Source organism: Geotrypetes seraphini, chromosome 2 (assembly GCF_902459505.1).
Source record: "Geotrypetes seraphini chromosome 2, aGeoSer1.1, whole genome shotgun sequence".
Lineage (NCBI taxonomy): Eukaryota > Metazoa > Chordata > Amphibia > Gymnophiona > Dermophiidae > Geotrypetes > Geotrypetes seraphini.
This window is the reverse complement of record NC_047085.1, coordinates 238778365-238801786: the sequence shown is the minus strand read 5'-3', so window position 1 is coordinate 238801786 and position 23422 is coordinate 238778365. Positions and strand designations below refer to the sequence as shown.

At 45.1% G+C, this 23422-nt stretch overlaps 1 long non-coding RNA gene across 2 annotated transcripts in view; it reads left to right on the top strand.

Annotated features, from left to right (window-relative positions):
• Nucleotides 1–209: 209 nt before the first annotated feature.
• The window catches only part of LOC117355805, a 33789-nt gene continuing 10576 nt past the window's right edge, over nucleotides 210–23422 (top strand). The window contains exons 1-3 of one of the 2 annotated variants that reach the window (XR_004538450.1): nucleotides 210–278; nucleotides 10614–11008; nucleotides 11473–11553. This is a non-coding gene — a long non-coding RNA (uncharacterized LOC117355805). Of the gene's footprint in view, nucleotides 279–10436; nucleotides 11009–11472; nucleotides 11554–23422 lie in introns of both variants that reach the window. The other variant, XR_004538451.1, reaches the window with a different exon arrangement.

The window sequence follows — 23422 nt, the reverse complement described above, 5'->3', positions numbered from 1 at the left end:
ACAGCACAGTTTGATCATCTTAGGTTGACATACACAGAGAATCAAGTTTAGCATACAATTTGATCATCTTCACTGCAGCATTTCAAAAAACTTCTGTTAATGGTTTGGGGCATACATAATGATAATTGTTTACATTTCTTCCCCTAAGGTGGGCTTCAGCAATAGATACCTCCCCACTGGGTCCTCATGTGTTTGCATTTATTTTTATAGGTGCCACCATCTCCCTTTGGCCTGCTGTTTTAAAAGGACTGAAATATTGGACCAACTAAAGTTTGCAGGTATAGTTTTTAAACATATAGCTTACTGTTTAAAGTCATATGTATACTTTTAAAAAGGTACTTTAAAACAGCCAGTTACACATCTAGGGCCAGAGTCTATAAATGGTGCCTAACCGTGACTAACATTTGGGCGCTAGTTCATGCAGTTGTCAATCAACCATTAGGCGCCACTTATAAAATCACACTTAGCGGCATCTAGACATGGAAGTAGGGGAGGACGAGCGCCTTCAATAAGGAAATGTCAGAGTACTACTGTATATACTCGAATATAAACCGATCCGAATATAAACCGAGGTATCCTTTTTCCCTCCAAAAATGGGGAAAAAAAAGTTTTGACTTGAATATAAACCGAAGTTAGAAATTTGGGTTATCATGAGCCAATCTTTAAAGAGCGTTCACCCTCCCTCCCCATCAGCTATCTTGTAAGCCACTAAACATAATACAAATATCTGTGATGCATACATCCCAAAGCTAACATATTTACAACAAGGCCTCTACATAGGAAAACACAACTACAAGTAACCACAAACTTAAATAAATGTAGACTAAAATCAAACTTAAACCTCAAGATGCCATATGCAGTTCAACACCAACGAAAGAGAAACAGCACTCTACACTTTGGAATATAAAACAAAAGCAGTGTAAATTTACAGTAAAACTGCATTTTCTGTTCATGAAATTGAAAACAAAATTTGTTGTCTGGCCATTTTATTCATGGTTATCCCAGTTTCTACTTTCTTCTGTCTTTTCTTTCCAGGTTCTGCAGTCTATCTGCCTCTCCTTTCATTCCTGACTTCACTTCCTCTCTTACATCCATCTCTGACTTTAACCTTTTCCTTTCAGTATTCCTCCATGTATTTTTCTGCATCTCTGCTTCTATTTCTCCAGGGTTTTTTTGCTAACTCTTTCCTCTCTCCTCTCCCCCCCCCCACCCCTTCCAGCGTCTGAGCATTTCATGCTCCAGGCCACAGTAGAAATCTCTATTGCGGCTTAGTAAAAGGAAGGGAGTTAGTCACGTCTCTAAATTTATTCATATATGTAATCACTTTTCTATACTGTTCTCCCAGGGGAGCTCAGAATGGTTTACATGAATTTCTTCAGGAACTCAAGCTTTTTTTCCCTGTCTAAGTAATGTACCTGGGGCAAGTCTGACAAAGATAGTAAAAACAAAGTTTACAAAGCATGGTATGGTTAGACATAGCATGGCGAGCACAGTTCAGCAAAACATGGCACAGTAAACATAGTATTACAAAGTATGGCTAATATGGTATGACATGTCTAGCAAAACCGGTTAGGCAAGCATGCATGGGAAAATATAGCATGAAAGACATGGGATGGCTAACATGATATGAGAGTTTGTAGCAGGGCAAACATAGTAGGTGAATATTTTTTTTACCATACAAACAGAACAAAAAACTCCCACCAGAAATAATTAGAACTACCAAACACACCAGTTGCCAGAGCAGCGCTGCTTTCATAGCAAAATGAAAGAAAAAGCCTCAAGTTATATAGGTGGAGGTAATCCTCACCACCATCCATCCATCATAGGCAGCAAAAACTTCCGTTGCTATAAGTAGGCACCCTCTGCAAACTATACTTAAACAAGAGGAACAACGCATTTCTAATCCGCGCACAAAAAAGTAGCACATGAAATTATCTGTCACATGCCAGCCTATGATCGTTTCGTAGCCTAGATGCTACGTGGGACACAGAGGATTTGCACATTGAACTGTTATGGTGCTATTTGCATGAGGATGGCCCTGAGTCAGTAGCATCTAGGCTACAAAACGACCGTAGGCTGGCTTCTGACAATATGGTGTGCTACTTTTTTGTGCGCGGATTAGAAACGCGTTGTTCCTCTTGTTTTGAAACTAAACATAAGTGTAGTTTGCAGAGGGTGCCTACTTATAGCAATGGACGTTTTTGCTGCCTATGATGGCTGGATGGTGGTGAGAATTACCTCCACCTATATAACTGCATATCCAGTCAAAAGCGCATGAGACAATCACGCACAGACAAACCCGCCCAGACAATTGCGCGCAGGATGTCAGCGTGCTGGATTTAAACAGTATTTTAAAGCGCTCCGAGGAGGGCGGGGGGTAACCCCCCACTTTATGTTGGTGCTCCCGTTGGGGGGGGGGGGTGGAACCCCCCATTACAGAGGAAACAGTAATTTTTCCCTAAAAAACAGGGGAAAAGGATGTTTCCTCTGTAATGGGGGGAGGGTCCCCCCCCCACAGAAGTGCCAACATTTCTAAATAAAATGGGAGAGTTCCTCACACACACACACCCGGAGCGCTTTAAAATACTGTTTAAATCCAGCGTGCTGATGTTCTGCACATGATTGTCTGAGCGGGTTTGTCCGTGCGCGATTGTCTCACGCGGTTTTGTCTATGTACCATATAACTGAGGCTTTTTCTTCTGTTTTGCTATGAAAACAGAACTGCTCTGGCAGCTGGTGTGTTTGGTAGTGCTATATATTTTTGGTGGGAGATTTTGTTCTGTTTGTATGGTATTATTACCCCTCAGCCTATTTTTTCAATACTATTGTAGACCACAAAGCACAGTTACTTACCGTAACAGGTGTTATCCAGGGACAGCAGGCATATATTCTCACATGTGGGTGACGTCATCTACGGAGCCCCGATGTGGAAGCATTTTCAAGCAAACTTGATTGAAGATTTAAGTTTGCTCTGCTGCTCCACGCATGCGTGCCTTCCTGCTCCACTAGGGGGCGCATCCCCTCGTGGTCTCCAGTTCACTTAACTAGCAAAGAAGCCAACCTCGGGGAGGTGGGCAGGTTGTGAGAATATATGCCTGCTGTCCCTGGATAACACCTGTTATGGTAAGTAACTGTGCTTTATCCCAGGACAAGCAGGCATGATATTCTCACATGTGGGTGACCTCCAAGCTAACTGAAAAGGGATGGAGGGAAGTTGGCAATTTAAGCAAATAGATTTCGCATTACCGATTGGCCGAACCGGCCATCGCTTCTGGACAGTGAGTCCAGACAGTAGTGGGAGGTGAAAGTATGAACCGAAGACCACGTGGCAGCCTTGCAGATTTCCTCAATAGGTGTGGACCTGAGGAATGCTACGGAGGCTGCCATCGCTCGGACCTTGTGTCCCGTTACTCGACCATGCAGCGCGAGACCAGCCTGAGCGTAGCAAAAGGAGATGCAATCGGCCAACCAGTTGGACAAGGTGCTTTGGAAACTGGGTGACTTAACCGGTTTGGGTCGAAGGACAAAAACAGTTGTGGGACTTTCCGGTGTGACTGAGTGCGTTGGAGGTAAAAGGCCAACGCTCTCTTGCAGTCAAGAGTGTGGAGCGCCACTTCTCCGGGGTGAGAGTGGGGCTTGGGAAAAAACACGGGCAAGACGATGGACTGATTGAGGTGAAAATCAGACACTACTTTAGGCAGGAACTTTGGATGTGTGCGGAGTACTACCTTGTCATGGTGGAAAACAGTGAAGGGTGGGTCCGCTACCAGAGCTTGTAGCTCACTAACTCGCCGGGCGGAAGTGAGTGCAAGCAGGAAAATCACCTTCCACGTGAGGAATTTGGGATGGCATTTGTCTAGGGGCTCAAATGGAGGTTTCATTAGTTGAGCCTGAACCACGTTAAGGTCCCAAACCTCCGGAGGGGGTTTGAGAGGAGGGTGGATATTCAGAAGACCCTTCATGAAGCGGGAGACTAAGGGGTGGAGCGAGAGGGCTTTTCCTTCCAGGGGCTGATGAAAGGCTGCAATCGCACTGAGGTGTACTCGAATGGAGTTGGTCTTTAGGCCGGAGTGAGATAATTGAAGTAAATAGTCAAGGACCAGAGGGACGGGGACCGACACCGGGTCCTGGCTGTGAGAGGAGCACCAGGTTGAGAATCTTGTCCACTTTTGAGCATAGCAGGTTCTCGTCGAGGTCTTTCTAGAGGCCTCCAATATCTCCTTGACTGATTGAGACACGGGGAGAGAAGTCAGGGGGAAAGAAACCAAGCATTCAGATGAAGAGATTGAAGATTGGGATGTAACAGCGAACCCTGACTCTGTGATAGTAGAGAGGGAAACCGAGGCAGAGGCAGTGGATTTCTGACACTGAGTTGAAGTAGAAGGGAAAACCAAGGCTGGCGTGGCCAGCGAGGAGCAATCAGGATCAGGGTGGCTTTCACCATTTTCAGGTGGACCAGCGTCCGCAGGATCAGAGGGAAAGGCGGAAACGCGTACAGAAACCTTCCCTCCCAGTCGAGGAGGAAGGCGTTAGCCTCGAGTCGGTCCGGGGAGTGTATCCGGGAGCAGAAGAGGGACAGTTTGTGATTGTGGGGGGATGCGAACAGATCTATTTGCGGCGTCCCTCACTTTTCGAACACCTGTCATAGGGTCTGAGAGTGCAGTGACCACTCGTGTGGCTGGAGGAGGCGACTGAGTCTGTCCGCTAGACAGTTTTGTTCTCCTTGTATGTACACCGCTCGAAGGAAGGTGTTGTTGGAGATTGCCCAGTTCCAGAGGCGCATGGCTTCCCGACAGAGGGGCCAAGACCCTGTCCCCCCTTGTTTGTTTATGTAGTACATTGCTACCTGGTTGTCGGTTCGGATGAGAACCGCCCGGTCGTGAAGCAGATGTTGAAAAGCTACAGCTGCGAGATAGATGGCCCGGAGTTCTAGCACGTTGATGTGACAGCGGCGGTCTTCTGCTGACCACATCCCCTGAGTGCGGAGGCCGTCCAGGTGGGCTCCCCAAGCGTACTCCGACGAGTCTGTGGTGAGTACCTTGCTGTGAGGAGGGGCGAGGAAGAGCAAACCTTTGGAAAGATTTGAAGAGTCGGCCCACCAGCGGAGTGATCGTTGCAAGGAAGGAGTCACTGTCACAGGACGATCGATCGGGTCCCGGTCTTGACGCCATTGAGAGGCCAGGGTCCATTGAGGGATTCTCAGATGTAGACGGGCGAAGGGTGTGACATGGACGGTGGAGGCCATGTGGCCCAGGAGAGTCATCATCTGTCGAGCTGATACCGAGGTCATCAGTGAGATCCTTCGGCTCAGACTTACTAACGCCTCTAGACGCGGAGGGGGGAGGAAGGAACGGAGGCGAACCGTGTCCAGTGTGGCCCCGATGAATTGTAGGGACTGTGAGGGCCGTAGTTGGGATTTTGGGAAGTTTATCTCGAACCCCAGACTTTGTAGGTAGATAATAGTCTGTTGGGTCGCTGAGATAACCCCTTCCCTGGACAGGGCTTTGATCAGCCAGTCGTCCAGGTAGGGGAAAACCTGAAGACCCTGGGAGCGTAAGGTAGCTGCGACCACCACGAGGCACTTGGTGAAGACCCGAGGTGATGATGCTAGGCTGAAGGGGAGGACTCGGTATTGCAGGTGCAGGTCTCCCACCTGAAAACGCAAGAACTTGCGGTGAGCGGGGTGCACTGGAACATGTGTATACGCCTCCTTCAGATCTAGGGAGCAGAGCCAGTTGCCCTCGTTGATCAGGGGGTAGAGGGTTGGCAGGGAAAGCATCCGAAATTTTTCCCGTACCAGGAATTTGTTGAGGCGTCTCAAGTCTAGTATTGGGCGAAGGTCTCCCGTTTTTTTCGGTACCAGGAAGTAACGGGAGTAGAAGCCCTTCCCCCGTTGGCCGGGGGGAACCTCCTCCACTGCTCTCAGGTGAAGCAGATCTCGAGCTTTGGAGAGGAGTAGGGGTAGCTGCGTCCGGTTGGGAGGGCAATTCCTTGGGGGGTTGTCTGGAGGAATGGCCCGAAAGTTGAGAGAGTATCCTGATGAGATCACGCCAAGGACCCAAGCGTCCGACGTGACTTGTTCCCAGCGAGGGTAAAAGACCTTGAGGCCCCCTTCCGCATGTCCCGTCAAAAGGACGGGGACGGTTTGGTAGTCGCAGGCGGTTGGGACTTGGGTGGGGCCCGATGGTGGGCTTGCGGGCGCCTGGGCGGAGGCCGCGAGAAGGCAGGAGTGGATTTTTGTGGGTAGCGGCGCGGAGGGGCCCTGAATGGCCTGGACGTGGATGGTTTTGGCTTTTGCCGCACGAGGGAGGCAAACGAGCGTTTGTGTTCGGAGAGGCGTTTTGTAGCCGCCTCGATAGTGTCATCGAACAGTTCTTTACCCACGCAGGGGAGGTTAGCCAGCCGGTCCTGTAAGTTGGGGTCCATGTCGACCAGGCGCAGCCAAGCTAGTCGGCGCATGGCGATAGCAAAGGCTGCCTCTCTGGAGGAGAGTTCGAAGCCATCGTAGGCCGCGTGGAATAGATGGAGGCGTAGGTTGGAGAGGGACTCTGCAAGGAGGCTAAACGCTCCTTGGCGGGAGGCCGGTAAGTCAGTCTCAAAGGCTCTTAGTAGTCCAATGAGATGTTTGAGATAGGATGTGAAGGTGAAAGTGTAGCTTTGCACCCTAGAGGCCATCATCGCATTTTGATATAGTCTCCTGCCGAACTTGTCTAGGGTTCGGCCTTCTCGGCCTGGGGGGACCGCCGCTGAGACCCTGGAGGGGTGAGCTTTCTTCAAGGAGGATTCTACCAACAGCGACTGGTGGGAGAGCTGCGGTTGTTCAAATCCCGGGAAGGGTACTGTACGGTACTTAGCCTCCATTTTGGAGGGTACTGCTGTGACCATATAGGGGGTCTCGAGGTTTCTGAAGAAAGCCTGTTGGAGTACCGGGTTAGGCGGTAAGCGAAGGGACTCTCTGGGCAGTGATGGCATATCCAGCTCCGCTAGGTACTCTTTAGAGTATCTGGAGTCGGACTGGAGGTCTAAGTCCAAAGCGTGGCCCATGTCCTGGACAAAGAGAGAGAAGGATGGGCGGGGTGTTCGCGAGACCCCTTGCGGGGTCGGTGAAAGAGACCTCCGTCGGGTGGGGAAGGATGGGGAGGCTTCCCTCGAGTATCGAGGTTCCTGCTCCGATCCACGCTCCGAGACCGGGGAAGCACTGTGAAAGTGTTCCGGGGTCGTGGATCTCCGCCGTCTCGAGGAGCCCCTCGGAGACGATGCCGGGGTTCGGGGTACCGATCGATGACGAATCGGTGACCTCGACCCGGACTCCCTCGGTGAAAGTCTGAAACCTCGGATCGGAGCCCCGGTCTGAGGGGGAGTTCGGAGGATGCGCGGGTTGGAGAGTGATAGCTCCGTCACCCTCAGCGGTCCCGTACGAGGTGTAGGTGAACGGCCTTGTAGAGTGGGGGAACCTCGGGCCTTCTTGGAGGTACGGCGGTTCGAGGTTTCTGTCGTTTTAGCACGACATTTTGCCCCGCGGCGGTCTGTGGAGGGAGAGCGCCTCAGATGTCTCGGCGAGGAGTCCGAAGAGGATGGGATGCGGCGAAGCTTGCGCGCTTTTCCTCGAGGTGGCTCGACGCGAGGATCAGGCTGGTCTGGCACATGCGGGGTCGAGGTCGAGGCCGGTTGTAGATGGGCCATTGCAGCGGACAGCTCCGATGAAATCATCGCTTGGAGTAGGTCCTGGAAAACGGGCACGGACAGCATCGAGGGCATGTCCACTGCCTCGGTGCGCTCCACCGGGGGCGACCTCGTATCAGAGTATTCCCGTGTGGTGGAGGCACGGCCCGAAGGCTTGGAGGGCTTCGCCGGGGCTGTGAGCATGGGACTTCCGCCATGCGTCGCCAGTGTCCCCGAGGCTGGCTTCTTCGTTGTTGCAGAACCTGAAGAGGGAAGAGGGGACTTACTCGGAGCCGAGGTTTTCTGTTGTCCCGAGGACTTCGGATTCGAGTCTCGAGGCGATGCCGAGGTATTCAGGGCCGAGGTCAAGGCCGGGGCCGAGGCCGAGGTAGAGGGTTGGTCGGCGGCGAAGAGATCCGCCATGCGGGATTTTCTTCGGCAGAGGGCCCGGTTCTGGAAAGTAGCACACTGGGGGCAGGAGTTGGTTGGATGAGCGGCCCCCAGGCAGAGGATGCACCGGCGATGCGGGTCTGTGATGGAAAGAAGCCGCTCGCACCGGGTGCACTTTTTAAAGCCGGTCAAAGGCCAGGACATAGAATCGAAAGTGGCCGCGGCTCGAGTAGCCACGCGGCCACGGGGACCCGGAAGCCTCCGGGTCGGTTCAAAAACGAAGCAGGAACAAGTTGAACAAGAAAAAATTTGCGCACAGCAACTTAATCGAGAAAAAAATAAGAAAATTGCGGTGCTAGAAGGCAGTTGGGGCAGAGCCTGAAAAAACACGACTTCTAGGCTCAGCGGAAAATTTTGAACTGGAGACCACGAGGGGATGCGCCCCCTAGTGGAGCAGGAAGGCACGCATGCGTGGAGCAGCAGAGCAAACTTAAATCTTCAATCAAGTTTGCTTGAAAATGCTTCCGCATCGGGGCTCCGTAGATGACGTCACCCACATGTGAGAATATCATGCCTGCTTGTCCTGGGATAAATATATTTTTTTTACTACAGTACATCATAAATTAAAACAATTCTTTTTTTTAAATAATATATATTTATCAGATTTTTCAAACTTAATTACCGAACATTACTTGTACAGAAAGCAATATTAGACATACACATTCCATCATAATAAACAATATCAAGAAAAAATAGATTTGGTTAATTATGCTCAAGTCCTCAAATTGGATCCAAAATGTTATAATCAAGCGAGAAAAGAAAGTTCAATGAGAATTAAGGCTTGTTAAAGCGTTGAGTAAAGGTGTATATTCTATCTAAACAGGGCTCAGATTTTTTTTCCTGTTCCAAGCGGAACAATGACAAAAAAGTTGTCAGCTGGCTTGGTTCAAAAACAGCACGATATACAAGAATACATTTACAAGGGTGCTGTAAATAAAAAATGGCACCCAAAGATGTAACCCCAGGTTTCATTAACAGAAACTCAAGGCGTCGCTTCTGCGTCTCTCGTGTCAAATCAGCAAACATTTGTACTTTGGGCTCCTTTTACTAAGGTGCGCTAGCGTTTTTAGCGCACGCAGGATTTTAGCACGTGCTAAACCCGTGCTACGCTTCTAGAACTAATGCCAGCTCAATGCACACTATTCCGTGCGTTAAGGCCCTAACGCACCTTTGTAAAAGGATCCCTTTAAGTTCAATTTCAAGTTCAAGTTCAATTTTATTTGATGAATCGCCTATAACACTTTCTAAGCGATGTACAATTAATATATCATATATGACAACAAATAGTATTAAAAACAAAACTTCTTAACAAATTTTTGAAAAGCAAAAATTTATGACATACAATGTTAGAACTAAAGGGGTTACATCACACACTAGGTACATTAGGGAAAAAGGGGAAAAAGTTACAATTTTCTCGGTCTAAGATGGAAGAAACATTAAAGGTAAACACATAAGGAAGGGGCAAAAATAAATTTAGAAGATTAAAATTTGAGCTTGAAAAACAAAAAATTTATAAACAAAGTATAAAATTAAATAGTAAAAGCATCTTTAAATAAAAAAGTTTTCAAAGATTTTTTAAAAGAATTGAGGTCTTTTTCTTTTCTTATATAGAAGGGCAAGGAGTTCCAAGTGTGGGGTCCTAAAACAGAGAACATTTCGTTTCTTCTTGTGCCTACTGTTTTTAAAGAAGGGACTGATAATAGATCTTGAGATATAGATCGAAGAGAGCGGGAAGAATGATAAGGAATAATCATTTTGGAAATAAATTGTGGTTCCTTAGATGCCATAGTTTTAAAGATTAGTAGTGCTATTTTAAAAGTGATTCGGTGGTTAATGGGTTTAATGGGTTTAAGACCTATAAATTCTTTTTGTCTGTTTTTAAAGAAAAGTTTTGACAACCACGTTTTATCAATTGAAAGAGCTACTGATATAATCAAAGTAGATGGTAATGCTGCCTCTCTATCAGATATTTCCAACATTTCAGATACATTTAACGGTTCTTGATCTGGTCAAGATTTTAGAACTTGATTTTTTTTCAGGAAGATAATACAGTATACAGAAAAAAAAGGAGGCAACAGTTCCCAGTATTTCTAGTAAATATCTTTTGAGCATTTCCCTAGGTGTTACAGACGTAAGCCTAGGGAAATTAATCAATCTTAAATTATTATAACGTGAATTATTTTCAAGCATTTCAACTTTCCTTCTAAGATTGACATTGTCCTTTATCAAGTTCTCATGCAATTGTTTAAAAGTTTCCTAGTCGTGTTTCTGAAGGAAAACATTAGAAGCAGTCACTTCAACTTTCATATCTTTTAACTCTTTAGGATGTTCCAATAGTTTCTTTTCAGTTTGCTGAAGATTGGGACTTATGGCCCATACCAAACCAGCCATAAGATCCCATAAAAACTCCAGGATTATCACTACTGGTTTTTCAAATGATATTAAAGATGTAGTGATAGGAATATTCTCAACTGTCTGTAGACCTTCTTGTTGTCTTGTAGGCCCGCTTGGCCTAATCCATCCACCGAAGTTGAAATTATCCCAGATATTCCAGTTGGGTTCCCTTGAATTGGGGTTCCAACCTCCAAACTCACCCCCAGAATATTGCTCATCTCTGGGGAGGAAAACACACCGAGCTCCGGGGTTCTCTCACTACTGGGAGAGCTGGTAATCTGAGGCTGCGGGGGCGGGGCCCTTATGTCATAGATCAACGTTATTTCTAGCCCAGGAGGAACTGCAGCCTCGCCTGTACCCTGCGTCCTCAGCAGGCTGCTTCCCAACTCTACCGACACCTGCTGCATCCGTCTCAGAAGCTCATCAATATTGCTGAAAACGGGCACCCCAGAGCGCTGTGAGGCGGCAGCAGTGCCCCTGCCCCTCCGTTTCGGCATCGCAGGTAAGAAATCTTAAATCAGGACTCTGCTCTGGAACGGAGCTCTCAGCGCGTCTAGTCAATCAACTGGATCTCAAGTCCCAAATTAAAACAACTTAGTTTTGTACAATTGTTATAGTTCGTTTAGCCTTCTTTTATTGGTGTAATTCAGACACATCTGGGGGTGGGTGGGTAGGGATGTATCTTTAGGGTGATCTTTAAGGTAATTGTGGGGGGAGGGCATATATTATTGTACTAATACTGATTGTATTTAAGTACTTATTTATTATTACTGATGTGAATGTTGTGTTGCACTTTTTCTTAGTAATAAAAATTAATAAAGAAACCCCCCCCCCCAAAAAAAAAATAAACAATTGATGCTGCTTGTATGGATGAAACAGGGAGGGTTTTGCTTTGTTAATGTGATTTCAGTTATATTTCTGGATATATATTTTTTTTTTATTAATTGTTTGTTTATTTTATTTCAGCTAACAAATAAGGGAAACCAAGACCAGGCTATTTTTAAAGAGGGCATTTGCAGAGATTTAATGGGAGGAACTGTGTAAAAGGTAATCGTGCATCTAATTGGAATCTAAGTCGGGGAAGGAAGTCTTGTTTCCTCTCTGTTGATTAAAAGTTTGCTGCTTGGCCGGGCAGTTTCATGAGAGGGGAGGAGATGTTATCGCTGCCTCTGGAAAATTGCTGGGTGATGGCGAGGGGCTTTGTTTTAGTTCCACGCCAATTGTACATTTTGCTAACAAAAAACAAGGAGATAATCATAAGAAACATAACAGTTGGGCAACTTAAAAATGCAGGATTTCTTTAGTCTGTCCTCTTTTGTTCATAAACTTATTGTATAGTGTTGCCAGTTCTGTAAATACCCAGTTTTTCTATCCAAATATTTATTAACTTTTACAGATGTTCACAATAGCACACCAGACATTATCTAATATAATAAAATGATATGCGCGCATGCGCATTAAAAAATTGTGTTCCCTGATCCCGTCATGGAAAAACGAGTGCGCATGCGCGGGTTTTACATCACAGCCACCTCACAATACGTAAGTTTCTTCACACGCTGACGATCGCCTCCACAAGCCTTCTCCCAGCCAGCCGACGATCGCCTCCACAAGCCGGGACTGGGGTACAAAGACCGCCTCCTCCCCCCCCCCCGGGACGAACCGAAAAACTGACCCCGCCGCCCGGGACCCAAGTCCTTTGCCACCCCACCCTTCCCTTCCCGCAGACCCCAGGAGGAGTCGGTTTCCATGTCGTCGTCGCCCCCATCCCCCCCGGCACACACGAACCCCTTCACGCGGTCTGACCGCTACCCTTACTCCCTTGCCGCCCCCCTTCACGCGGTCCCCACAAACTTCTCTCCTGTAGCAGCAGCCGCAGCACTCTACACACGCTGCTTCACTGCCTTCAACTGCCCTGATTGCTCCATCGCGTCCCTGATGACATCATCAGATATGCGGCAAATCAAATCAGGGCAGTTGAAGGCCGTGAAGCAGCATGTGTAGAGTGCTGCGGCCGCTGCTACAGCCGAGAGATTTGTGAAGAGTTGCTGCTGACCAGGGGAGCAGGGAAGAGAGACCGGGGGAGCAGGGAAGATGTGCTGCTGAGCGGAGGATCAGGGTAGAGGGACCAGGGGAGCATGGAAGAGGTGCTGCTGACTGGGGGATCAGGGAAGAGTGACCGGGGGAGCAGGGAAGAGGTCCTGCTGACCAGGGGAGCATGGAAGAGTTACTGCTGACCGGGGGAGCAGGGAAGAGGGACCGGGGGAGCAGGGAAGATGTGCTGCTGAGCGGAGGATCAGGGAAGAGGGACCAGGGGAGCATGGAAGAGTTACTGCTGACCGGGGGAGCAGGGAAGAGGGACCGGGGGAGCAGGGAAGATGTGCTGCTGACTGGGGAAGCAGGGAAGAGGGACCGGAGGAGCAGGGAAGAGATGCTGCTGACTGGGGAAGCAGGGAAGAGGAACCGGGGGAGCAGGAAAGAGGTGCTGCTGACCAGGGAAGCAGGGAAGAGGTGCTACTGACTGGGGGAGCAGGAAAGAGGTGCTGCTGACCGGGGGCGCAGGGAAGAGGTGCTGTTGGACCGTGGTGGGAGGGAGGGGCGTAAAAATGGGTTTGGAGCTGGGGCTGAAAATAGGGCACATGTGAGGGAAGGAGGCTCTACTAGCACCCGTTAATGTAACGGGCTTAAACACTAGTTAATAATAATAATAGTTCATTTTTATATACCGCCAAACCATTAATTCTTGGCGGTTTACACAATAGTAATTACAAGAAGTAATTAAAATACAGATCCAAATAACAATGTCTTATAAAAGAAAATAACATAATTCAATAAAAGATACTGATTAACAAAATACAACCCTAACTTATTCAAAGTAAAATATGCACAGTACAGATTATTTATACTAAAATAGATAAGCAACTGTAAACATTATTCCATAAAAATAATTTTAAAAAATCTGCTTATCATGATAATTTTGAAATCCATTAGATAATGTATTGTTTAAAATCTTTCCGAAGCTGATAAGTGAGGGCTGGAGTAATAAGAGCATTCAAACAAGCATTAAAGGGTCCTTTTAGTAAACAGCAGTAGGCACTAGCATATGCTTACCACGGGATATGCTCTAGTGCCCCGCAGTAAGTGAGCGCTTCTGTGCTCACAGAGCATGAGGAAAAATTAATTTTTCTTTTTCTGCAAGAGGATGTATCTGGAGACAGACAGTGAGCATAACAGCGCTAATCAGCATGTGGAGTATTGCCGTGCGCTAATTGTTAGTGTGAGGTTCTCACCGCTTACAAAATAGGAAGTCATGGAGGCTCATGTTCTAATTTTTTTTTTTTTTTATATGGCTATGCGCCGATGGTGAGATTAGCCTGTGGCCATTAATTTGGAAAATGGGAAAATAGTTGCCCTTTATCTTTATTTTCCATTGTATTGCACCCACACATCCGGGGGGGGGGGGGAGTGGGAGCGGGAGGAGGGTATATCTTTTGTTTTGGTATTATTCCTGATGGTAATGATGGGTGGGGGAGGGAATTTTTATCTTTTCTATAGATTCTGATTGTTTATAAGTGCTTATTTGATTATTATTATTTGTATGTAAATTGTATTGCACTTTTTGTTGGCATTAAAAACTAAATAAAGTTTAAAAAAAAAAAAAGAAAATGGGAAAATAGGAGAGATGGTGGACTCTGGGGTGGTGGAGAAGGAGGGAAAGAGATGCTACATGAGATGAGATGCTGGATGGAGAGATACTGGATGAGGAGAGATGGTAGATCTGGAGATGATGGGATCCATCGCTGTAGCCGCTCTTTCACTCTTTCACAGCCCGGAAGCTTTCCCTCTACTACTGCTTCCAATAGCAGAGAGATTTTTTTAAATAGCTATGCACACACTAATGGTGAGATTAGCCTCTGGCCATTAATTTGGAAAATGGGAAAACTGTCATTTTCTGCCATTGGGAAAAGTGCTCCTTAGCACGCACGAAAGACCCGCATAAGGTGTGCACTAAGGCCACTTTTTGCCGCAGTTTAGTAAAAGGACTCTTCAGAACAGTTGTCAACTGTGAAATATGAAAAATGCAGCATTTTCATAAATTACAAATACTTTTCTTTGGTACAATAGTGTTCTATCTTAATAACATACTGACCTGATTTTATTACAGATATAGGGGTCCTTCTACTAAGCAGTGTTTCTCAACTCAGTCCTGGAGTACCCTCTTGCCAGTCAGGTTTTCAGGATATCCACAATGAATATGCATACACTCAATTTGCATATACTGACTCCATTATATGCTAATTTCTTTCATGCATATTCATTGTGGATATCCTGAAAACCTGACTGGCAAGGGGATACTCTAGAATTGAGTTGAGAAACACTGTACTAAAGCTTAGCGTGTGTTAACAGAATTAGCATGTGCAAAATGCTAAGAAGTGCATTTTATATCTATAGGGCCCCATAGTCTCACTTTGCCTCTTTCCCTGTGACATAGCACATTTCAGCTTTGAAGGGGAGAGAGTTACAATAAAAGTCGCATTAATGGCCACAGAATGACCCAAAAAGCTGATTCCCACTGCACATAGTCACTTTACATCTGTCTCCTGGAGATCTCCAATCCTAATATATTTAATCTTGCCTGAAGCTGGAATATTTACCAAAGGTCCCTTGCCACGGATCATGTTCTCTAGTTTAATTACAGTCAATGGACATGATTTTGACAAGATGCCAGCTCTCAAGGGGATGGAACTCTCTCATATGAGGAAAGACTAAAAAAGTTAGGGCTCTTCAGCTTGGAAAAGAGATGGCTAAGAGGAGATATGATTGAAGTCTACAAAATCCTGAATGGTGCAGAACGGGTACAAGTGGATCAATTTTTTACTGCATCAAGATTTACAAAGACTAGGGGATGCTCGATGAAGTTAGAGTAATACTTTTAAAACCAATAGGAGGAAGTATTGTTTCATTCGGAGAATAGTTAAACTCTGGAACGTGTTGCCAGAGGATGTGGTAAGAGCAGTTAATGTAGCTGATTTTAAAAAAGGTTTGGACAAATTCCTGGAGGAAAAGTCCATAGTCTGCTATTGAGACAGAGATGGGATGGTTGCATGGAATGCTGCTACTATTTGGGTTTTTGCCAGGTACTTGTGACTTGGATTGGCCTCCGCAAAGACTGAATACTGGGCTAGATGGACCATTGGTATGATCCAGTAAGGATATATTTATGTTCTTATGTTCTAAGAATTTCACTCACAAATTCACAAATTGTCTTTATATGGCAGGAGCTTTAGACTGAGGGGGGGTCTTTTATTAAAGTGCAGTAAATTTGTTTGCACACACCATGCTGTTAGTTGCAAAAACTAGTGTACTGTAAGTGCAAAGACTTTGCAGAAGTAGAGGATTCTTATATTTGTATTATGAAATTTATAAATAAATAATAATTAAAAAAAGACTTTGCAGTAAATGCAGAGGTTGTGTTCAATATTTGCTCTACATTTACCATACAGGGCAGGTAGTACTTACAAAGCAGTCCCTCATTATCATCATTATTTTATATATAGATATTTTCTTTTTAAAATTGTAACTCTTTTCTTTAACTTTCACATTCTCTCATAATGCTATGATTGTAAACTGTTTTGTTTTCCCTCTAATAAAGGATATAGAGCAGTGGTCTCAAACTCAGACCCTTTGCAGGGCCACATTTTGGATTTGTAGGTACTTGGAGGGCCGCAAAAAAAAAAAAGTTAATGTCTTATTAAAGAAACGACAATTTTGGATGAGGTAAAACTCTTTATAGTTTATAAATCTTTTCCCCCCCTCCCTCCGAAGGCCTGCATGTTCCCCCCTTCTTTGCAGCTTCCTCCTGGCCTCCCGGTCTTAGTTTCAGCTAATTACTGCAGCCTGCAGAGAGGTGCTGTAGCGTTCCTTGCAAGCTGCCATCAGCCTCCGCAGCACATTCCCTCTGCCGTGGTCCTGCCCCTCTTCTGACTTCAGAGGCAGGGTCACGGCAGAGGGAACATGCTGCTGAGAACGACGGCAGCCTGCAAGGATTGCTACAGTATGGGCAATCCTCTCTGCAGGCTGCGATAATTATCTGGAGGTAAGAGCGGGAGGCCGGGGGGAAGCCAGAGGATGCTGCAAAGAGTGGGCATCACTAATACAGACAGTACTAGTGCAGACCACGGGCCACAAAATAGTACCTGGTGAGCCACATGTGGCCCCCGGGCCGCGGGTTTGAGACCACTGATGTAGGGGGGTCATACAGTTAATGCAGGAGCATGTACCCACAGATTCTATAAAGTCCACCTAAACATAGGCGCCTACATCAGCATGCCAAGTCGATGTAGCTGCCTAACTTAATTGATTGAAAGGATTAATCAGCACTGATCATTGGCACCTAACTCACGTTAATTGAAATTAATTGAATGTTAGACGCTCAACTTGGTAGTTGTGATTCTGTAAAAGTTAGATTCCTTGTCCAAAGTGCCTCTCTAAAAGTGGGCGTGGTTAGGTGGCAGATCAAGGGCATTTTTTTTTTTTTTTTGTTATGTATAGAATATGGATCGATGTGCTTCTAACTTAGACGCAGACATTTAGGCCAAGAAAACCCTGGCAAATATGGTGATCCTAAAAAATTAGGACACCTAGTATGGTTGAGCCACAAGAAATAGAAATGCTAAAACGGAACGCAGCCAACACAGGGAGTCTTGCAGTAGTGGCGATCGTCCGTGTTGGATCCATGACACAGACCTTTCACTGTGTATTACTTGGATTTGTCAAGTATTTGTTTCACTTTTACTTGTGAAGACTTTTAACTGTTTACAACAAACTGGTTGTTGTGATCATCATTGCAGAAAGAGCTACAGGAATTGTTGCAGTTGCACACTGGGCCAGTTGCTGCTCCATTGCCCCCAGCCTTAGCACACTCTGAGCATTGTCTGAACTCTCCATTAAGGAACCAGACCTGGACATCTGGACGTCGAGCATTGTCACTTGTACATCACCAACATGCATCCATCTCTGGTGCACATGATCGACATACATTAACACCACATGGCTAATGTCTAGTGTCATCAAGGGAGCAGAGTTCTTCATCTCACTCTCAATGCTCCTCTCGACGTTCCTCATCTCACCAATCATCCCAGCATTCTCCCCAGTGCTCTTCTGGACAATCCCTTAGACAATCTCCTTGATGTCCCCCTCAGCAGCCTCCATCTCTAAGGCCTACAGTCGAGGGATTTGACTGATTTATCTCTCTCCTCTGTCAATGATTACCTAGACCTGTCAACAGATGAATCTGCCAGCATACTTTCAGATCCCTTGCCACACCAAAGGTCACCTCCACAAAGCCAGTCCTTCTCAAGGTTTTTCGGATGAATGGGGAAAGCACTACCTATCAACATGAAGTCTGCAACTCAGCCTTGGACAAAGCTCATGGCTCAATTATATGGAATGGCCTAAGGACTGCATAAAGCTTCCTATTCACACGACCTTATAAAGAAGATTTTATTCAAAAACTGGGCATCACCACACAATGTCCCAGTAGCTCCACGTTAGTTGGATACACTTTATCACATCCAACCTTCTCCTGGGTTTAACAGACCTCAATTGCAACACCAATCTCTGATCACAGAGTTTGCTCTGAAGCAGGCACACAACACCAGAACTTATGCTAGTGTTCCCCTTGGGAGGGAAGCTAGGACTTTATACAAGTTTGGTCACAGAGTGTTCCAGGGATCCATGCTGGCGAACAGAATTCTAAATTACAATTTCTACATGACTTTCTACTTGAAGTCTGTGATCAAGGAGGTGTCTTTTTATGATCATTTTAAACCATAGGACCACCTTCCTGCATACCAGCAGTTTATTTATCTATTTATTCAATTTTCTATACCATTCTCTAGTTGATGGATGATTTATTTTAGACACCAGGAAATACATGGTGCATTACACATTTGACACCTTTGACATCACCTGTCGAGCCTCTGCAATCTCTACCACCATGTGCAGACAGGTCTGGCGCAGAATTTCTAATATAGACTCCAGTGTCCAAGACTGTCTCTCTAACATACCCTGAATAAGGAATGACTTATTTAGAGACCAACTAAAGGAAACCTCCCAGAAAATCAAAAGTCATACTGAGTGGTACAGAATCTCACCTCCTCTGCCAAGAAGCAATCTGAATCTGGTCAAGGTTATCCCTCACAACATCTTTCTGAAAGCTGTCTACCTTGCAGGAAAACAAAATCTCCTTGCCGAAAAGTTAAGCAGACTGCTGCAGCCGCACGAGTGGTCACTCAGTCCAGCCACAATGCAACAAATCTTTGCATATTGGGAAACCCCAGAAGTGGCTTTTATTGCCTCCTCCTACAATCACAAACTCCCACTCTTCTAATCCAGACTTTACACTCCCAATTGGCTGGAGTCGAATGCCTTCCTCCTCGATTAGCAGCACAAGTTCCTGTAAGCCTTCCGTCCATTCTGTCTCATCAGGAACACTCTACTCAAACTTCACTGGGAACAAGCTACCATGATTCTCATAGCATCTCGGTGGCTACAACAACTATGGTTTCCATAACACTCCCCATATTTCCAACATTTCTCACACAGAACAGGGGCTCTCTCCTCCATCCTAATTTATGATTGCTGGCTCTCACAGCATGGTATCTTTCTCCAAGCCATCAAACACTGTTCCACTATCAGTCATCCTTGATGCCTCCAGGAAATCTTCCACACAGTACTCCTATTATTTCAATTGGACCTATTTCAGTGTGATGTGATGCTTACTCATTGAACCCCAGCACCTGCCCTATACCATCTGTACAGGACTACTTCCTCCACCTCTCCAATTCTGGTCTATAAGAGTTCTTCTGTATCCCATCAGCACCTTCCATATTCCACTGGACGATAAACCATTGGCCATGCATCCTTTAGTTTCAAAATTCATGAAAGGTCTGCTCAATACCAGGCCACTAATCAAGCTTCATGCTGTGCCTTGGGACCTAAATGTAGCTCTTTCTGTACTAATGCAGCCTCCTTTTGAGCCACTCTCAACTTCGTCTCTCAAGTATCTTACCTGGAAAGTGACCTTCCTTATATCTCTCAAATCTGCATATCAGGTCAGTGAATTTCAAGCCCTCATGTCAGATAAGAACATAAGAATAGCCTTACTGGGTCAGACCAATGGTCCATCAAGCCCAGTAGCTCGTTCTCATGGTGGCCAATCCAGATCACTAATACCTGGCCAAAACCCAAGGAGTAGCAATATTCCATGCTACTGATCCAGGGCAAGCAGTGGCTTTCCCCATGTCTTTCTCAATAACAGGTTTTCTGCTTCTGATGTACCTCATCTCAAATTCCTACTGACAGTTATTTTGAGTTCCATCTAAAACAATTCAATGTACTCTCACCCTTCTTTCCCAAGCCCCACTCTCACCTGGAAAGGCAGCGCTCCACACTTTGGACTACAAGCAGGCACTTGCCTACTACTTGGATCGCACCAAACCTCACAGGGCCTTCACTCAACTGTTTCTATCTTTTGATCCCAATAGCCTAGGAGCTCCTGTCACCAAGAGGACCATCTCAACATGGCTGGTGGACTATATCTCCTTCTGCTATGCTCAATCTGGATTGAAACTTGAAGGCCATGTCGCAGCACACAAGGTCTGAGCAATGGCGGTTACAGTAGTGCATCTACACTCCAAGCCCATTGAGGACATATGCAAGGTGGTCACCTGGTCGTCTGTTCAAGCGTTCACTTCCCAATCATTCCAGAAGAGATAAGTTAATTTGGCCAGGCTGTTCTCCAGACTTTATTCTCCACTTAGAAGCCTTCAACCTACTTGAGATTGCCAGGCTCATGGTGGTTGGCGATAGCTCTCTTCTCAGGGATATGAACCTGGCAGCTGGTGAGTCCCACATATGAGAATATGCTCCCTGCTTGTCCTAGGATAAAACACAGTTACTTACCTTTAACAGGTGTTATCCAAGGACAGCAGGCAGATATTCTCGCAATCCCACCCACCTCCCCTATTTGGCTTCTTAGCTTTGTCAACTCTCCTTCAGGCCAAGGATGGTTATGAAGGGGCTGATGCATGCATGTAAGGACAACCTCGGGGATTTAAAATGATAGTACTCTCTTTCACTGTCCACACTGGGACTCTGTTGATGACATCACCCACACGTGAGAATATCTGCCTGATGTCCTCGGATAACACCTGTTGCAGGTAAGTAACTGTGCTTTACTTTCACCTAACAAGATACTACAACAAGTAGATAGTGAAAGATAAACCTATGTGGAGGAAAAGATCTCATATTCACCACTAAGGGAACATATGCATTTTCTCCCTATAACATTGTGGTGTTGAGTTTCCATTGCGATCTATACTATAGCACTTTATCATCTTTCAGTCTCAAAAATTAAGCACTCAAGCACTTTAGTCTGCTTCTTCAATCGCAGATAAGTGTTTTTCTGCATGTTTGTTCTATTTAAGCAGAGTGAGAGTTGTGCAATATGAGCTAGCATTCAGCACTTTATCTTTTTTGTGCAATTTTTTTCAGCAATGGCACTCTAGTACTTTTGATTGGAGCACTCTAGCACTTTAACCAGTCTCTTCGATTGCAGATAAGTAATTTTTCCTTTTCTGCATGATTGATTACTAAAGCCATTATTTAATGGATAATGTTAGGAGTTTCATTCTAAAGTATGTGACCATTAATTTAAAGTAAGTTAAAAATTTTATAAAAAAATAAATATTTATTAATGGTTAGCAATTTTAAAAAAGTGGAGGTTTTTTGATCAATGAAAGAAACCCAACATCACAATGTTATAGGGAGAAAATGCATATGTTCCCTTAGTGGTGAATCTGAGATCTTTTCCTCCACATAGGTTTATCTTTCACTATCTACTTGTTGTTGTATCTTATTTGGCTCTAAGCAGATATACATCTTTCACTATCCTGTTTGTTACTTTCACCTAAGCAATTTTTTTTGTGTTCTTCACTGTACTTTTACTTAAGTAATTTAAAACTTGCATTTATTTTACTTTTACTTAAGTACTTTGACCAACTACTTTGAGCAATGCTGCCAGCTTCTCAGCAAAGCAGCATTTTCTCACCTTGCCTCTGAGATTCCCTGCTACCAGAATCTGCATATGCTTTCTCCGCTTATGACAACATACGGGAATAAAAATAGGGGATGGAAAAGCCATCAAGCCCCTATTTAGTATCCTTAGTAATTGATTATATAATCAATAATCTCTAACACAATAAAATGTAAAATCTTCTGGGAAAGCAGCAGTTATCTGCACTTCTCGTTGCAACAGCAAGAATCTGTTTTGACTAAAAATATTTGGAAAGACATTCTCAGGCTGTGTGCAAGGTTACTCACTGCCCACTTTATTTAACTGTTGATGTTATTGCTCCTGTCAACATTTCAAGAGATAAAGGATATGGTTCATAAAATTATTTTCCCATAAACAAATGGGAGAAATTCACTTATAAAATCCAGTCTGCTATTAAGAATATCCCTTTACTTAACCAGTAAATGACCCCAATATGCCTTCTCACCACCCCAGGTTAAGAATCTCCCTCTTGCTGACCTCCCCCTCCTCACCCGGGTTCAGTATCTCACGTCTTACTTCCCTTCCCATCTATCCCCCGAGTCTAGCATCTCTACCTCTGTTCTTCGGGAAGCAGGTAAAAGCCAAGCTTTTCACCCAGGCCTTTAATGAAAAAAGTAACACACACACATAAGGAATGACACTTGGCCGCTCATACTGCAGCAGGACATGCTTATCCACTCCTGCCCTAGATGAGAAAATGTTCAAGCAACAGTCTGAAACAGGGGAGGCCAGAGAAAACTGGGGTCTATGAATCAGAGGAAGAAATTAATTGGGCAGAACAGATGCATAATCTGCCATCATGTTCCATGTGCTCTGTTTCTTTTATTTTTTTTTTATAAATCTTTATTCATTTTTAAAACTTTCAATAAGTGTAACATAAGATACAATCATTTTATACTTTAACAACACTTAATATACCATCATATTCTAACTCACATCAAATATCGCCCCTCCCTTATACCCATAAGCATTTTCATAAGCATAAGAAATCATAAAATATTCCCATCCCCCTCCCCACCCTGGACGTGTATGAACAAAAGGGAAAAATTAATATTTATTCTATGCAGTAATTTGTTAATGGCTCCCAAACATCCCTAAATTTCTTAATATGACCCTGCTGTATGGCGATTGCCCGCTCCATTTTAAAGATTTGGCATAACGAATTCCACCAAAAATTATAATTCAGTCGATCCCAATTTTTCATAATTTGTTGTATGGCAACCCCTGTCATGATGAGCAAAAGTTTATTATTATTAGAAGAGATTTGACTCTGCTCTCATGTGCTCTGTTTCTTAAAAGCAGAAAGAAAATGGTTAGGGTGAAAAATCCCACAAGGGGCGAGCCAGTGACAATGGAGAACAGCCACTGATGTACAAATGAACTCAGTTAGTGAATAAGTAGCATAAGAGCTGTACTATCCTTTATTGTGATGTTTTGCTTTTGATTTTCCCACACTAAACCTATGCCTAATGTAGAACAAATTTTTTTGTGTAGAAAATCTGCTGTAAAACTATCATGTTAAAAGGGTAGCATGGTCAGCGTTCAAATCACACGCAACTTCACTGAATCATTGCTTCAGATGTAAAAACCCCTGGTAAATTTGGGGGCACTTTTCACATTCCCTTTAGTACAGGATCTTTACTTCATCTATGGGTTGGTATAACTCCTATGTGGGAGCAGTAAGGTCATCTGAGGAGAAATGCAGCACTTCAGCTCAGAGGAGTCATGGTCCAAGTAGACCTGGTAGCCACCCCGCACCTTGAGGTTATCTGGCCTAGGGCATCCCCTGCCTGGGCACGG